Source organism: Mobula birostris, chromosome 19, assembly GCF_030028105.1.
Source record: "Mobula birostris isolate sMobBir1 chromosome 19, sMobBir1.hap1, whole genome shotgun sequence".
In the NCBI taxonomy this organism is placed as follows: domain Eukaryota; kingdom Metazoa; phylum Chordata; class Chondrichthyes; order Myliobatiformes; family Myliobatidae; genus Mobula; species Mobula birostris.
Genome location: NC_092388.1, coordinates 35039342 through 35058408, shown reverse-complemented (window position 1 = coordinate 35058408; position 19067 = coordinate 35039342). Strand labels below are relative to the sequence as shown.

At 41.9% G+C, this 19067-nt stretch overlaps 1 long non-coding RNA gene across 1 annotated transcript in view; it reads left to right on the top strand.

The window, feature by feature from the left end:
- The window catches only part of LOC140212518 (uncharacterized), a 77439-nt gene that overhangs the window by 22925 nt on the left and 35447 nt on the right, over positions 1-19067 (top strand). Inside the window, exon 2 of the long non-coding RNA XR_011889739.1 lies at positions 6982-7080. This is a non-coding gene — a long non-coding RNA (uncharacterized lncRNA). The remainder of the gene's footprint in view (positions 1-6981; positions 7081-19067) is intronic.

The window sequence follows — 19067 nt, the reverse complement described above, 5'->3', positions numbered from 1 at the left end:
AGGATTACAAAACTTGTTGTTGTGAACTCCCTGTACTAGATGCATATTTGGCTGCATGTTCTGAAAAGGGATTTTTGTTGGATATTAAAAATCCAGGGGCATTGCTCAAGAATGTTGTTAGTCTACATAACTTTACCAAATGTTTTCATTACAGAGAGAATAGACCAAATGTACCAGTTAACCACAACATATCCTTAAATTGTTTAGTCTTTGAAAATCCAAAAGAATCTACATATTATCTTGGTTCAAGGGTCCAGAGACTGCCATGTTTACTGTTTGCCCTTTAACTTCTTTACCTATTCTAACATTTTCATGGGTTTGTGTCCAGCAGATCCTGAAGGAAAGGTGCCAGTTTTTTTTTTTGGCTTAGAAGATGTTGTTTCAGTGCTAAGAAGTGTTCGTAAATGGAAGAACATAATAGCTTTAAAACTAATGCCAAATAAAATTTCCTGCTGCATGTGTGCCTAATAAGCAGTTAATCACTCTCAGAAGTGTGTTTCTATCAGAGTTGCTCAAGCCAGTTTCCTGGTGTACAATAGCTTCCTTTCTATTAAATGATATTTGGCAATGAGCCAAGACGAACTCGTCCGAGATTTTACCTGCTTCAGTTTGTCAAGGGCACATTGAGTGCTGAGTAAAAAGTGGAAAATATATTCAACCTTGACTGTGAGAGGAATACAACCAAATGAAGAGAAATGGGAGAAACATGAAAGCCTTTGTTAGGTAATTGTCCGTACAAATTCTGTTGTGATGAGCAAAGGTCAGGAGAATCATTGCATGGATTGTTTGAGAATAAGCTTGGGAGTGGGAGAACCAGTAATAGCCAATTTTAGATGATATACTTCCAGTCCAGAAGTTTGACCAGAAATTTCCAATGGGTGTCACACTGGTTCTTCTGGTGCTACAGGAATCAAATTTGCATCAAATCAGACTATTCCTCTGACACCACTCCTTTAAAAGTGTAGATGAGTAATTTGCACCACATTGTTGTGATACTGACTCAAATATTATAAAACTATTCTGACAGAGCTGCAGCAGACAGGCATCCCTTTATCATAAACATCCACAAACTCACCTTCCCATATTTGCCTGCCATTGTTGGCTGCGAGTTAATTGTACCCACCCATGTGGTCAGCTCCCCTCACAGCAATCCAAGGGCCCTGAACCTTTATTGACTCTCCACCTCTCACCAGACTGATGACCTAACAATCAAACCCTGACCTGAACCCATGGCTGAAGTCTTCTACCCAACCCCAGTTTTCAGAAGCAGGTCAGGCATCATCAATGGAGGGAAATGAACAGTCCAAGTTTCGAGCCGAGACTCTTCACCAGGACTGGAAAGGAAGAGGGCAGAAGACCTGCTAAGTTCCTTTGGCACTTTGTGTTTTGCTCAAGATTACTAACATCTGCATAATCTCTTGTGTCCCAGTTTTCAGATCACCAATTGAATTATCTGATCAGCATGCTAGCTGTGAGGCTCCAGTCACAATTCCCCTATAGTGTATCTTTTACACCACTATAGAAGCCTCAACACAAGTCAGGCATCAAATGGGTCAATGGTAGATTCCAGTAATACAAGCCATGTACAGAATACAAGCCACTGCCACAGAACAGCATTGTGTCTTCAATATCATGATTAAGAAAGGCTTCACAAGAACATCACTTTTTTATGCTTAGTTCCTTCAGCCCATCAACAACAGCTCACCAGAGAACTCTATCTTAGGCGACTGTTTTCAAGTAATCCCCAGGTATAGTTCACCTTCGAATATTCTTCCTCTCCCAGGGATGAGGTCTTTGGAGCTTCTGCTGGTGTTTTTGTAGCTCTGTTGATTTTTATGAGATAAGGTTGCTAGCCCCATGCCCAACCCTCCTCCTTTTGCAGCTGTGCTTGGGATCGTCCATGGCAAAGCAAGAAGAGAGCAAGGCCTGGGTGGTGGGGGTTCCAGATGATGGACGGACCAACACTCTTTGTAGATGTGCTCAGTGGTAGGAGGGCTTTGCCCTGATGGGCTGGGGCATATCTACTACTTTCTGAAGAATTCTTTTTAAAGGATTTCCTGTTTTAGGCCATTGGTGTTCCCATACCAGGCTGTGACCCAGCCATTCAATATACTCTCCACCACACATCTTCGGACTTCGTCAATGCTTTAGATGTCATGCCGAATCTTCATAAACTCCTAAGGAAGTAGAGGTGCTGCTATGCTTTCTTTGTAATTTCTTTAAAGGTGGATGACTTTGTCGAGTGGTGTGGGCTGAATCACCTGCAGCTCAACATCACTAAGACAAAGGAGTTGGTGGTGGACTTCAGGAAGGTGAAAACACCCTGCATTCCCATCTCCATCAAGGGAACGGATGTGGAAGTCATCCAGGACTACAAATACCTAGAAACTCACCTGGACAATATACTGGACTGGACTGAAAATACTGCACAAGAAAGGACAGAGCTGACTGTACTTCCTGAAGAGGCTCCGGTCATTCAATGTCTGCAGTACTATGCTGCAGATGTTCTACGACTCAGTGGTGGCTAGCATTGTTTTTTACGCTGTAGTCTGCTGGGGCAGCAGGGTGAGAGCAGCTGATGCCAAGAAGATCGATAAGCTCATCAGGAAGGCTGGTTCTGTTCTGGGGTGGAACCTGGTAGTTGTGTCTGAGAGGAGGATGCTGCAGAAGCATTATGGACAATCACATACTGAACAAACAGAGGAGCACGTTGAATAACACACTGATTCCACTGAGGGGCACCTTTCTCCCTGTGGCTATAGAACCCTACAACAACTCCTCCTCAAGTATATGGTTTCATTACACATCTGTAATTTTGCACTATTACTTTTTAAAGCACATTTTGTATTTTTTTCATACCTCAGTGCTTACATTTTGTATTTTAAAGTATATATTTCTGACTGAACAACCTTGCAACAATAACTTCCTCTAGGATAAATAAAGTTTTATCTAATCTTGATTGCACCTATGGGACAGTTGTTTTGAAATAAGATGGAGGAATTTAAAGTTGCTGACCCTCTCCACCTCTGATTTCCCCTGATGAGGACTGGCTCATGGGCCTCCGTTTTCCTCCTCCTCGGTCTTGCTGACACTGAGTAAGAGGTTGTTGTTGCGGCACCACTTGGCCAGATTTTCAGTCTCCCTCTGATATGCTGATTCATCATCACCTTCGATTTGGCCAATATCAGTGGTGTCGTCGGCAAACATAATTATCGGCATTGGAGCTGTGCTTGGCCACACCATCATAAGTGTAAAGCAAGCCGAGCGGTGGACTAAGCACACAGCCTTGTGGTGCACCTGTGCTGATGGAGATTTTGGAGGTGATGTTGTTGCCAGTCCGAACTGACTGGGGTCTGCAAGTGAGGAAATCGAGGATCCAATTGCACAAGGAAGTATTAAGGTCAAAGTCTTGAGGTTTATTGATTAGATATTGATTGGTACGCAAGGATTTGGGAAAACCTCCAAAGTCTAATCATTTTACCTTCTTTAACCACCCATTGAGTGGCCTTGCAATTCCGGAGCCGGGTGGGAAAAGAAGCGGGAATGACCGCCTCAACAGGATCTTCCACGGTATTTATCCTTCCTCGCTTTGGCTTCAATTTTTTGGAACACTGAGATTAAAGTTTGTAAGGATCTTCAACTCAATCATTGGAAATGGTGGTGAGCAACAAGCTGTATTAAAGATTTTTTTTTACTGGTTTTCATGTTCGCAGGTATGGTAGAACAGCTGTACGGAAAACACCAAGCACTACACTTAGCCTTACCCCATTTGATTTCAGTGTAACATGCACCAGAACAGAAACAACCACCCAGGATGCAGACAGTCAGTCAGAGCTCAGGATACAGACCACAGTTGACAAACACCTTGCAGAAGCATGTGAAAGAGACAGATAGGTATCATCCAATAATCCATCACCAATTGATAAAGGTAGGATTCTTTTGTCTGGGTCGCAAGATTAGAAGTAAGAGCCTGAGGAAGAGGAAGACTCAAATGTTCCAAGACATGGAATTTTTCGAGAGTTTTCATGACATGGCAGATGGTGTAGGGAAACGGCAATCAAAATTTGTAAGGTTCTAGCGCTTTACACGGAACTATGCAGTCGACCTCGGAGCAACTTCAATACCAGATAGCCAGTGCATCAGAAAGCTCCAGTCAGCTGCTGCCTGTAAGGAGTTTGTACATTCTCTCTGTGACCGCGTGGGTTTCTTCTGGGTGCTCCAGTGTCCTCCCTCATTCCAAAGATGTATGGATTAGGGTGGGTAAGTTGTAGTCATGCCATGTTGGCGTCGAAAGCATTGCGACTCTTGCCCAGCACAATCTTCAACACATTTCACGGTATGATTCGATGTAATGTACATGTGACAACCAGAGCTAATCGTTATTTACAGCAGTCACCCTACCTCCAGGCTGGCTGGTGGCGCAGTGAGATCAGCACCGGACTCCAGAGCGATGGTTCCCGAGCTCGAAACCAGGTCGGGCCACCCTCGAGCATGCTTTCCATCCGCGCCAGGTTGAGTGTCGAGCTAGCCACTCGGCCTCATAAAAAATACAAGGGTCGAGTCAGGAATGTTCATAATGTGACCCGGTTAATCCTGACACCGCGTGCCAGACATGAATGGCTGAATGTCTGGTACGACACACTTTAAAAAAAAACCCTACCTCCATTGGCTTTTGTAAATAATAATCAGTTGGTAATTTTCACAAGATTTGAGAGCCCTTGGTGTGGAGATAGAAAAATAAGAAATGGCAGTGGCCTCTTTAACCCTTGCAGCCCATTCAGCCATTTATAAAGATAGTGGCCAATTTTCTACCTTGGCACCATTTTCCTGCAGTATAAACAAATTCTCTTAATGCCTAGAAAAATACCCACCTCCTACTTATTATCTATATCACTCTATTCCCATTATATTCATATGTCTATCTAAAAGCCTCTTAGAGTCTACTAAGCTGCTTGATTCAACTACCGCCCCTGATAACCCGTTCCAGGCACCTACCAATCTCTGAATAATAAAAACTTGCTCTTCATGTCTCCTTTAATCTTTCTCCCTCCCCATCTTAAAAGTATGTCCTTCACTGTTTGACATGTCTACCCTGTGAAAAGTATTTGACTGTCTACCCTGTTTATGCCTCTCATAATTAAAAAACACTATAAAGCCTCCCATTAGCAAACAACACTCTCAGGAGAACAATCCCAATTTTTCCAAAGTTTTCTTATAGCTTATCCTCTCTAATCCAGACAGCACTCCCTGGTAAACCTTGTCTATGTCTTCTCTGTGTCTTAGCATCTTTCCTCTAATGGGGCAACAGGAATATTTCAAGTGTAGTCTGACTGAAGATTAATGTACACTAGTTGCAGCATGGCTTCCTTACTCTTATACCCAACACCCCTACCAGTGAAGGCAAGCATTCTATGTGCCTTCTTTACCAGCTTATACATTTGTGTAGCCACTTTCAGTGACTATAGACTTGGTCCTCCAAAATGATATTAATGGGCCTACTATTAACTGTATACTTTCTCCTTCCATTTGATCTCCCAAAGTGTAACACCTCACATTTACTGGATTAAATTCCATCTGCCACTTCTCTGCCCATACCCATAACTGATCTACATCTCACTATATTCTTTGATGGCCTTGGTGTCATCCTGCTAAATAGACCGATCTACATTTTTATCCAAATTATTGATACACAGTATTTCAAAAACAACATAGGTCCCACCATTGATCCTTGCAAAATATCTCTGGTCAAGGATCTTTAGGCAGAATAACAGCCTTCGACTCTAACTCTTTGGTTTCTATGGGCAACCTAGTTCTTAATTCAAATTTGCAATGTACCCTGGACCCCATGCATCTTAATCTTCTGAATCAACCTACCATGAGGGACCTTGTCAAATGCTTCACTGAAGTCTATGTGAATAACATACATTGCTTTACGTTCATCAAGCTCCTTTGTCACTTTCTCAAGGAAGTCTATCAAGTTTATAAAGCATAACATACCTTCACAAAGCCATAAAAACAGTAGCTAAGCTGGCAATGTCTTTCCAGAAGCTCATAATTTCCCATTCTTCCATCTCGAACAAAGGCACAATATTTGCTCCTCTCCAGTCCCTTGGGACTTCACCTGTCACTGGTAAGAAGCGAGATCCTTGTCAAAGCCCCAGCAATCCCATCACTTGTAATTTTCAGTATTTTGGGGTGTATGCCACCAGACCCTGGGGACTTACCCACTTTAATACTTTTCAGAAGACCCAGCACTTCCTCCTCCTTGATCTCAAAATATCCCAGCACATGAGCATTTCTCACTACATTTTCACTATCCTCTAAATCCTTCTCCTTGGTAAATACTGACACAAAGTACCCATTTAGCACCTTAGCCACTTGCTCTGACTCCAAGCACAAACTCCCTCCTTTATCCTTGAGCGGGCCAAACCATTTCCATAATTGTCCTCTTTTTTCTTTACAAGTATTGAGCTTGAGGTTGTCCTTAGCTCTGATCATCAACAAGATTTCTAGCCTTGTTAATCACTTGCCTGAGCACTTTTCTGCTATCTTTATATTCCACAAGAGCACAGTCTGACTATAGCTTCCTAAACCTTGTTATGTTTTCTTTCTCTTCCTGACAAAATTTAGAATCTCTTGAGTCATCCAAGGTTCCTTTACCTTACTGTCTTTGTCCATACTCCTTACTGGAATATGCTGATACTGAACTCTGAGCAGCTAGTCTTTAAGCAATTCCCACTTATAAGATGGGACTTGTCTGACAGTCGCTGCTCCCAATCAAAGCCTCACAGCTGCTGCCTTATCTTGACATAAATTGCCCTATCCAATTTGGTACCTTCCCTCAAGATCCAATTTTATCCTTACTCTTAAAACATAATGAATTGTGGTCACTACTGTATTCCCAAAACTTTCACCTGCACACATGTCACCTGGCATGGTTAATTTCCCAAAACTAGGTTCAGTATGCTCTCTCTCCTTTAGTTGGACTCTCCACTTATTTCAAGATCCCTTCTTGGATGCACTGAAGAAATCCTATTTCATCGAGGTCTCTTATATTAAAGAACTCTCAATCAAAACTGGGTAAGTTACAAACCCTCACTTTGACAAACTGATTATTTCTGTACGTTTCCATAATCTGTGAACATATCTGTTCCTCCACCTCTTGGTGAGTATTGGGAGGCCCATCAGTTTATAATTCCTTCAGTGTAATTGCCCCTGTCCTGAGCTCTACCCAAATTGCCTCTATGGATGATCTCAATAGTATGTCTTCTTCGAATACTGCTGTGATATTTTCCCTTATCAGTCGTGCAACCCTTCTGCCTCTTTTACTCCCAGTCTATCAAATCAAAACTAGCAAAACCCAGGAACATTGAGCAACCGATCCTGTCCCTCACACATCCAGGTCTCTGTAATTCCATTTTAAAGAATCTCGGCTTTTCTGTTTTGTGCAAAGAGGGTAACTTCATATTTTTCCATGTTATATTGCATTTATGACATTCTTGATCAGACCCTTGGCTGATCTAATATCCCCTTAAAACCTCTTTGCACCCACTTGCTCAATTCTAAACCCACCTGGTTCTGTATCTTCAGAAAACTTGGAAATATAGCATTTGGCCTCTCGCTCAGTTGCTATTAATGCTGAACAGCTGGAGGCCTAAGAACCCAACTCTACCTATCACAATCTGCCAAGTTGAAGCAGATCCTTTTACTCCACTCAGCTTTGTTCACCAATCAATTCCCAAATCACATCAACATATAACTCCCAACTCCGTGTAATCAACCTGTTTCTGGACCGTATGAAAGACACCTGGAAACCCAGTTATAACGTTCATCAATTTCCCTCTTCCCTATTCTACTAATCACAACACTCAGACTCCAGTAGATTAGTTTAGCATGCACTTACTTTTATAAATCCACATAGACTTTACTCAATCATATTATTTCCTTTCAGGTTGTCCTCCACTTTTAAACTTCGGATCCCTTATTGGATTTCAGGACTTTCCCTAATACACCAGCACCAGCCTACCCGCTATCAAGGGTGAACATATCTGAGCCAGTAACATCATGAAGGATCCCACCCACCCTGCTCAGGGAATGTTTGCCCCATTCCCATCAGGGAGGAAGCTATGAATCAACCATGCCAGGACCACCAGACTTAAAAGCAGTTCTTTTCCCCAAGCAGTAAGGCTGATTAACACCTCCACCCACTAACTACACCACTACTTTATTATTTACTGTCAGCCTAATATCACTTTGTGGACGTGCAATCCATCTATGTATATAAGCTATCATATATTTATATTTATTGTGTTTTTACTTATTATTTTGTTCTTTATCTTTTGTATTTTTTCTTGCTGCATCAGATTCACTGTACAGGTTTCCCCCGCCATCCAAAGGTAGAGTGTTCCTATGAAACAGTTCGTAAGCCGAAATGTCGTAAAGTGAAGAAGCAATTACCGTTTATTTATATCGGAAAATTTTGTGAGCGTTCGCAGACCCAAAGATAACCTACCAAATCATGCCAAATAACACATAAAACCTAAAATAACAGTAACATATAAAAAAGCAGGAATGATATGATAAATACACAGCCTATGTAAAGTAGAAATACTTTTCCACAATTATTACTGAACTGTTCTCCGTAGCGAAAATCTCACACAAGCGCCGTCGGCAGAAAATCTCACGCAAGCACTGTTGGCAAGAACACGCTCTTCAGTAACCTTTAAGCTATGAAACTGCCAAATCATACCAAATAACACATAAAAATACACAGCCTATATAAAGTAGAAATAATGTATGTACAGTGTAGTATCACTTACCGGAATCAGGACAGCGCCGAGCACACTGATGATGGTGTGTTAGGCTGAGTCGGAGTTTGGGTGGTGCAGTGGCCCCCACCCTCCAGGCTGCCAAGCGATACTTTGCCGCGAAGCACGCAGGGGTCCAGCGGTAGCTGGGAGGCACACAGCACATCTTTAAGAAAAAAGCCGAAATAAACAAGCTAATTAATTAGGTGCCGCGGGACACGTAATTGTCGGACCAGATCAGTGCTGATTTCCGATTGCGTCGTCTCTGATCTGGGCCGACAATTACGTGTCGGCGGCACCTAATTAATTAGCATGTTTATTTCGGCTTTTTTCTTAAAGATGTGCTGTGTGCGTCCTGGCTACCGTTGCATTTTCCACAAATAGGTATCTGTCCATGGCCTGGGGGTTGGAGTGGTGGGACACTGGGGTGTCATCTCGTCGCCTGTTTCCATTAGAACAAGCAGCTCATCTTCTTCTATCTCTGCCCGCCTCGATGTCGAAGGTCGAGGTTCGTCGTCTGCTGTGGCTGATATGGAAGGCTTGCTTGACTGCTGACCCTCGCATATTTTTCTATCACACAGTTCTTTAATAAGGACTCAGACCATCCTGCAAATATCTCCTAAACCAACGTACCCTTTCAAAATTAAAGTCGTACTTTATCGTTACTCATTCGGTTTCAATTGTTATCCTTTTTTCTTCCAATTGCATCAGCTCTTCATCTGTCAGTTCTTGGTGATGGGATGCCAAAACCTCTTCAACATCATGTTCGTCAGCTTCCACAAGCCAAACTCACGTTGTCCTTACTTCGTTCACCACGATCAAAATGCTTAATTATGTCTAGTTTTACCGTAAGTGTAACACCCTTACGAGCTCTTTCAGGCTTTTCTGATACCTTAGAACTCATCTTGCAAATGGCTGCTCACAGGCACATGTTTCAGCAATCCCGGTGGGAATGCCGTTCCGAATCCGGGGGAGAGCGGCTGCTCGGGGTGCGCTCTGCCTTTTATCGCGCGCTGAATTTTTTTTCATAACAGTGAAAACACCTTCTGAAAGCGAAAACAGGGTACTAATGGTTTCGTAAAGTGAATATTCGAAAAGCGGGGGACACCTGGGTACCAATTATTTTGTTCTCCTTTACACTTGAGGACAGCAATCTTGAACCTACACTGTCGTGCTAACAGCTTAATAGTTCCCAATTTCTTCTTTCCCTCATTTTATAGATAGTGAGGTCACAGTCAGTTTCCTCTAATCCACAGGAACAATTCAAGAATCTGAATCTGTAGAATTTAGAAAGGAAATAATTAATGCATTCACTATCTCTATCACCAGTGCTTTCAAAACTCCGATACTCAAGTCTGACCATTGGGATTTAATTGGTCTTGATTTACCAACCCTTTTTTTTGCCTATATTTATTTCTGTCAGATCCACATTCTCATTATTTCTTTGTTTCTTTTTTGGTTCTTTTGACTTTTTTTGTGTCTTCAGTGATGAATTCAAACACAACATAGTTGACCATTTTTTTATTTGCCATTATATCTTCTTCTTTCAGAACAATGCATCTGGCTCACTTTTCAGTCTCCAGTCAAATTTTAGAAAACAGTATCAAAATTCAGAATTGAGGCAAAGGTAATGACTTGTAATGCACACTGTAATGTTGTCTCTGCTGGCTGTGTAATCCCAACAATTTCCCTTTTTGTAACACCTACACATGCAAATAACAATTCTTCTATCCATAATCTTACCTCTCCCCGCCATCCCCAATATAAACAGGATAAACAAATAGAGAAGAGAGTAGGAGATAGACTGGTTGCAGTTCTATAGGGTACTTTAAGGGAAGGGGGAACTGCTGGCTTCACCTTGTCCACATTATTTGTGACTCTAATGCTATATTAACACACTCAACTTTTAACTGCCTAGCAAGGCACCCAGCATTAAATCAATAGGTGTAAATCCACGATTTTGTCTCAGCCACTAGGGAAGAACAAATTCTGCCTTTGGGATTTTATTGAGTTTGCTGACCGTGAAGTTCTAAACTCACGTGAAGACCTTAAGCTCTATCTGACACAGATAGCTATGGGTGGCTTCACTCTTTAAAAGTTTACTTCCCTGTTTATTCTTCATGACAAGTTTAGCTGCCAATGACCACTATTGAGTAGTGGGTTTCCTCCTGTCCACCCCACCCCACCAAGGAGGAGATACTTTCAGCTAACAAAGTAGTTGAAACACAGTTCAATTATTTTTAGTGATACATATTTAAATACAGACAAAATTGTAAAAACACATTTAAAACTCACAGCGGTTTTCTATCTTACTTTATAAAACACTAAGAATTTCCAAAATGCAAGTACAATTCCTATTAGCTGAAGTAACATACCATAGAGTGACAGTCCATTGCAGAAATTGAAGGCAGAGGAATGGATTCTGATTTACCCCCTGTTTCTGTCACACTTCTTGATGTTCTTTCCCTTTCCTAATAGGTCTGACTGTTCTATACACTTATACTGTTTTTCTGCCACTTGGATAACTTCATATACATATTACAGTATATGTTTTTCAGATACCTTTTTACACAAACAGTCTAAAAGCTTCTGGAGAGAGAGTTCCCAGTTACCCACAATTAATGCTGTGAAGCTAGCTTGTTGAGCATACAAGCCTTTCAACTATCAATAGACCAGCTATCTGATGTACTAAATCTGGTCTGCAAGCTTCTGTGAACTAAATAACTTAGCCATGTTGTCTAGTTTGAAACAAAGACCAATTAAATGACCCCGTTATCTTACACTACAACTCTTGAGAAATAAACCCAGGTGCTGTGAACCAGCATCCTGTATTTTATAGACAGTGTGCTTGTTTGCAAAGTGGTCCTTTTAACTTCAAATTGATTATTGTTTGCTATTCACCTTAAGAACTGAAAACTGGCTTCCATTTACAATAAGAAGAAAAACAAAGAATATTGGTTGGAATCTATCTTACTCAAATAGAGCTCTTTGATCTCTGGAAGTTTCAACTGCTATGGTGGTATAAAGCTGAGCTTGGCAAAAAAAAGAAAGAAAGGCCTCCTAGCCCTGGACAGTAAATATTCATCACACCATGCTAGCAATACCTGAGTATGCAATATATCGAGTTTTCTAGGACCTATGCTCAGCTCATAGACATACTACAAGAGCTACAGGAAGCAAAAGTATGAGGCAAGCACCAAACAGATAAGAATGGGAAGCATGATGTAAAAAGGTAATAGATTTAAAGATGGATAACAATTTTTAGACAAAATATTAGCAGTTTATGTTACATAGCAGGGAAAAGACAAAGTGAGAAGGTGGTGTCACTCTGGCAGATAAATACATTAATAGAAAATGTACTGCAAGTTATAAACAAGGATTAAAAACACAAGGGAAGATTAGCAGGATTACATAGGGGAAGTCAGAGATAGAGATATGCATCATGTTCTTAGAATGGCTTTAGGAATCTTGACAGCAATTGCCTTTCGTAATTTTTTTAAAGCTTTACAGCCATGGAATTACTGTAGTGATATCAGAAAGCTAACTAGGCTGTAAGAACAGAATAGTACCCCATTCCTTCTCAGAAGATTGCATTTGAAGTTAATGTATATATCATAGCAGGGGAAGAAGAGTATGATGAAATCTGACACCTCTGACAGATCTGCATCTGAAGCATTGAATAATTACATGCAGCACAGTGATCCAGCTAGGAGAACTACTGCCACACGGTGACAGGAACAAAGCTTCAATTCAGACCTTAGGAACTGCCTGCATGGTGTTTACATGCTCTTCCTGTGACCATGTCACTTTCCACTGAATGCTCCACTTTCACCCCACATCCCAAATACATGCAGTTTGGAAGTTCAGAAACAGAAACAGAAAACCTACAGCACAATACAGGCCCTTCCGCCCACAAAGCTGTGCCGAACATGTCCTTACCTTAGAACTACCTAGGCTTACCCATAGCCCTCTATTTTTCTAAGCTCCATGTACCCATCCAGGAGTCTCTTAAAAGACCCTATCGTTTCCGCCTCCACCACCACTCACCACTCTCTGCGTAAAAAAACTTACCCCTGACATCTCCTCTGTACCTACTTCCAAGCACCTTAAAACTATGCACTCTCATGCTAGCCATTTCAGCCCTGGGAAAAAGCCTCTGACTATCCACACGATCAGTGCCTCTCATTAGCGGGTTTGATTAGCCATTTTAAATTGTCCTTAAGAGTATAGACTCAGTGGTAGGGTCTGGTTGTTGAGAGGGGTCAAGAGAACAAAAGTGGGCTCAGTGCAGGATTAATGTGAAGGGACAGTTGGTTGTAGCCATTGACGCAGTGGGCTGATGTGCCTGTTTCTGCGCTATATATCTCTGATTTTACATTGGCCAACACCATCCCTGTCCAAGTGAGAATCAGACACCATGAGGGACAATATATTTATTTGTCTTACTAATAAAATCTTTTTTTGATCATGCTTACAAGTCTAATCCTTCATTTCATATAGCACCACAGCTTTCTGTAGGAAGGTAATTCTTATTTAGTACTGAAGCGAGTGCAAAAGTGCTCCTGAATTTACGTTTACATTGTCAGGTTTTGACTTGAAGGTTAGACTTCCTTCTGAATTTGCCTACTAGGGGATATAACATCAGTCTTTTAATTTAATTAAACACTGTAATTTTGTACATTTCAATCCGATCACCACTCAAACTGGAAAAGGAGTACAAACCAAGTTTATGCTGCCTGTTTTTACAACCGAATCCTTCAAAGACATAAAATGTACGTAATTGCTTAATTGCAAAGCATGTGAGTTTTTTTTTTGGTTTGCTTCTGCAACTGCCCAGTATTTTACTTCTGCTGGTGTCAAAGTTCAAAGCCCATAGTTAAAGTTTCTCTGAGCCACAGTAATTAGATCTACTGCTTTAACACTGCAGTGGCTATTGGCCTCACAAATAGCCTGGCACAGGTGCTCTGACAGTGGCAGTTTTGGGAATAGGAAGCACCTCAGCGCAAGAGAAGCTGTGGCAAGAGGGTGGGAGGCAATGAATACAAGGCAGCCTTTACAGGAATGTCCCCCAGAGAATGAAACAATTACTTTGCTGTTGCTATACCAACAGCTGATGCTTGTTCTTATTCAAATAATGACTGATGTTAGAAAGAGGTAGTAGAAATAATCTGTTTGTTAAATGCTTTTAGAAACTCCATGGATTTTGCGTTTAACTCAATAAATAATCAGCACCATGTGATTGAATTTCTAAGCGTACATGCCCTTTTTTGAGATGTGGAAGCAAGAGAAAATTAGTTTTGCTTCTGGTCCAGGCTTCTTTCTTGGGTAAGGTGCAAATGATTGCTTGCACATTGGCATATTTGGGCCTGTTGGCTATTAAAAAAGGGATTGTAGTTACGAAGTATTCAACTGGCTGTTAATCACAAGGAGTGATTCATGAAGGTCTATCCCAGAAGCACTCATGAACATTTCACTCAGCACCAGTCATTCCTGCTTTTCTTTTCGAACCATGCAGCATAAATAAATACATGTACTGTAGTTTCCTTCATTTGTCTGAAAGTGCAGAGTGATGTGCTCTGGAATGAACATAAATTGAACTCTGTATCTGCAAAACCAAGTAAAAACAGGATTATGTTCACATCATTTAGTACTTTGCCAAGCTTTACTCGGGCAAATTGCAGGAACCTCCCTTCAATAACACCAGTGAGCAGAGTGTACCGTTAGAGTGCGAGCAGTTTTGGTAATGTATATACCGGGTGTGGGCACACTCTGAGGTTCTAAGAGCATATCATTGCTTTAAGTGAAGTCAAAAATGAAAAGGACTAAAACTGGCTTTTTTAACCATCAGTCAACTTTATGGATGCAGTAATTTTTAGTGTCTAGATAAACCATGGAAAAATGTTATTCTTTCACCCACCTTGATATCTGTAATCATCTAATTTTAATGTAATATACCATATAATCAGAAACAGAAATATGTAAGAGGAGTAATGATTGAGACCATTCAGGTCAGTAATATCAAAGTATAATATCATATTATTTTTTATTCAATATATGCTTCATTGTAAAATCCATCAGCTTTGTTTTCAATTTAGATTATGAAGACACGCAGTCCTCTTTTATTGTCATTTAGTAATGCATGCATTAAGAAATGAAACAATATTTCCTCTGGTGTGATATCACAGGACACAGGACAGACCAAGACTGAAAAAACTAACAAAACCACATATTTATAACATATGGTTACAACAGTGCAACAATACCATAACTTGATGAAGTCCATGAGCACAGTAAAAAGTTCAAAGTCTTTCAAATGTCCCACATCTCACACAGACGGGAGAAGTAAGAAAATTCTCCCTGCCATACCCGACCACGGTCCGACTCTGAGTCGTCTGAAAACTTCAAGCCTCCGATCAGTGCTCCGACACCGAGTACTGAGCGCCATCTCTATCCAAATGATTTGACCTCAATCTCGGTCGCCAACAGCAGGCAAAGCCGGGGATTTTGAGGCCTTCCCTCCGAAAGATTCCCGATCATGCAGTAACAACAGCAGCGAACTGGCGTTTCAGAAATTTTTCCTGATGTTCCTCTGTGTTTTCACGTCCATCTCCATCAAATCAGAATTGTCCACGGCCCCTATTTAACGGATACGATATCATTTTTCACCGGATGGCTGCGCACGCGCGGCGCGCTGCTCTCTGTCCTTCTGTCATTATAGGTAATAAAGACAAACTGCAATTTAGCAGAGTAACATATTATGTATTTAAATGAAATGCAGAATAAATAGGGACACTACCAATGCTACTACAATACTATAAAGCTGTGTCTTGGTTTCTAATAGTTATCAAAGGCGGAAGTCATCCAGTGTGTGGGGTGTCTGATGAAGGGGCTTGCCGTGTCCATTCTGACGCAACTCTCTCAACTTTGCTCAGTTCTCAGCTGTGGCTCCAAGTAGCTGTTTTCATGTGAGAGCAGCCACATTCCAGGTACCCACCTTCGACACACAGGCAAAAACAGGTGAGGTAGTCGGCAGGCTTCGTACCCTGGTGAAGTAGGGTGAAGTCAGCTGTGGTGGGTGAGATCAGCAGGGAGATCCAGCGACCAAGAAGGCAGTTCTGCAATGCTTCATGGAGAGCGAAGGGCATGATAAGTCACAGAGAAGTCATGGCTCGCCATTGCAAACAAGGGAGACCCCAGTTTGTGATGACTGCTTGTAGCGCTGAACCTGGACTTTCAAGGTCGAGAGAGTGGAACTGTCCCAGTGCAATGGCTCTTCCAGTTTAAAAACTCTCCTACACACATTTCACTGCCATTGTCGGAAAGAACCCAACATGCTGCTGTGCTCTTTTGATTGACTGTAAGTGAACAAAATTAGCGCAGACACCTAGTGCACATAATGGACTGTCTTCATAAAATTGCATCCTCCAAATCTTTATCTTTATTGTAACATTAAAGATGATTGTCGATACCTTCAAATTTTTTGTAGATCCTAACCTGTTGAAGTAACAAAATTGTTTCATTTTCACTCTCCGCCGTTTGCGGCATCTCCAAGCCTGAATGCTTGAAATTGCAGTGAGCAAAAGAGTTCTAAATTGTCTTGTTGCTTTTCGGGAAAAAAACACACACACAACTGACACGATTTAAAAACTGTTTGCTCTAAGCATGGTGTAGTGTCTGATGACCATACAAGCTCACACGACTGATGCTAATTAGAAACTGCTCGGCAATGGTTTCCTGTCCCAATAAAACAGCATAGTGTCCCAAATAAAACAAAGGGAATCCAGCTATTTTCTGGACTAGTTTTTGTTCTATAAGTGCTGTCCCAAATAAGAGGCTGCCGCAGTCAACTGCTGGATCACTTAATCAGAATTCACTGTATATTTACACCATTTTGGAGTGTCAGCCATTTTGACACCTTGAATATGATCACGTTCAGACATTGCACTGCAGTTATGCAAATTGCTGTCCATCTTTGATTCTACAGTATGAGAAACAGTGCAGTATTTTCTATGTGCAGTTCAAGAAGCTGCTGACAGCGAGCCAAGCAACAGTGTCTTCTGAAGCAGCAACAGATACAGTGGCTGGGAAGGGGAGGAGAAAGGCGCAGCAGGGAGAAGGGAACAAACACTGGTTCACATTTATTCATCACATGTACATTGAAACATATAGTGGAATGAGTCATTTGCATTAACAACCAACACAGGGGGGAGGCAGTCCATAAGAGGTACAGACAGGGTAAAAGTAAGCAGCCTTTTTTCCACTGAGGTTGGGTGAGACTAGAACTATAGGTCACATGTTAAGAGCGAATGATGAAATGTTTAAGAGGAACATGAGGAAGAACTTCTTCACTCAAAGGTTGGTGAGAGTGTAGAACAAATTGCCAGCAGAAGTGGCAGGTGTGTGTTTAATTGAAGATTAGTTTGGATAAGTACGTGGATGGGAGGGGTATGGAGGGATATGGTCCTGGTGCAGGTTGATGGGACTAGGTAGCAGGATAGTTCAGCACAGACTAGATGGCTGAAGGGCCTGTTTCTGTGCTGTAGTTTGTTAGGACTCTATGACTAAGTGTCATCACACATTTGGCACCAACATAGAACACATCAGCAACAGCAACTACAACAGCAAAACAAGTCTTTTACGTCCCTGATGTGCACACACCCACATGGTCCTCTAACCCCAGGACAGGCCATCTCCGGGTCACCAGCCTCCAGTGGACTTGGACTCACAGAAACTGGGCCTTCAACTTCCCCAACGCAGGGGTGCTCTTCTCGAGAATTAACATTGCAAGGAGCATGGAGCAATGCTGAGGGATGGGGGTTGGGTGACATAGCCTGTATACAGCCCATAAACAGTCATAACCCTGCATGGAGCCATTAATTTGTGAATATCATTAGTTCATTGCAATAAATGTTTTGCTCCATTCATCAGGAAAATTAACCATTGGCAAGTTTTCTTGAGGTGAACACCTCTAAGCTGGAAGGGTCGTCCTCCTCGTTTGTATTATAGCAAAAGGAGGCTCTAAATCTCACTGGGGAGCATGTCACTTATGCCTTCTTCATCAAGCCATCCAATTATATAGCCTCTGATCAATTTACCTGAAGTGTTTATACTGTACACTTCAGGAGCACCATTCAAGCAGGTTAATTGTTCCTGCATAGTTTACAGTCGTTCCCAAATCCTTCAGTTTTCTTGCATTCACAGCACAGGTAGGAAGCGCAAGAACAAAAAGGAAAGAGAGAAGTGGAAGGATAAATGCATGAAGTCAATGTCCTGACTCTAAGCATCGCCTCCGAAGGGAATAGATTGCAAATGTTGTTGTGATTCTGTGCCGGATGCAGCAAACGACAACAAAACCATGTAGTGGTGCATTGTGTCCCCCAGAAAGATGCGACTGGCACAATATTAGCTTGACAAGACTGAAACCGTTCTCCACTGGAGACCCACTAGGACAGTGAAGCAATGTGCCTGGGTGCTACTGCTTGAATCAGTGTGCATTGCCACAAAGCATTGTGCTCATCTCTCTAATGAAACAAGCCGTTCACCCTGGTGAGGCCATTACCAAACATCTTGTCAAGAGAAAGACCTGGTGGAGTTGGTCTTCGCTCTATAGAGTTTGTGTTCCTATCCACTCTGGCGTTACAGCTGCCAAGGAGAAACAGTTTGTCTCTCTTTGGGACACGAATGAGGAGATTTTGCATGTTCGGAGGGAAAGTCCTTTCAGGTCTTGTCTCTGGTTTCAAGAATTCGGTTGTATACACTGTTGACTGTAGAATGTTAATTCCTGTTCTAAAGAGGATCAAAGATGTTCCCATTGCGGTAGCCCCTGAGATTGTGCACCATCTCATCCTTGACAATTAATTTCATCCTTTTGACTTAACCTTCCAGATGAAGGGGCGCCCATCATTTTATTCTTTAAACTAGCCATCTCCTACCCAACATGTTAAAGCATCTGAGTGCCTGAGGTATAAGTCCAGAGCAGCATTCAGGCGTGTGATTGTACAACCCTCATGAAGCTGACAGTCCAGACCCCCAACACGACGTTGTGGAGTTCGAGCCACCCATGTGTGCTTCCTTTTACTCTGCTTCCTTTTACTCAACTTCAGCTTCACAGAGAAAAGACCTGTTCAATTGGCTTCAATATATAAGGCATCCGTTAGTCTTGCGAGACCATGGATCTGCACCTGGAAGGTCTTCACCCTCCAGGGCGCAGGCCCGGGCAAGGTTGTATGGAAGACCGGCAGTTGCCCATGCTGCAAGTCT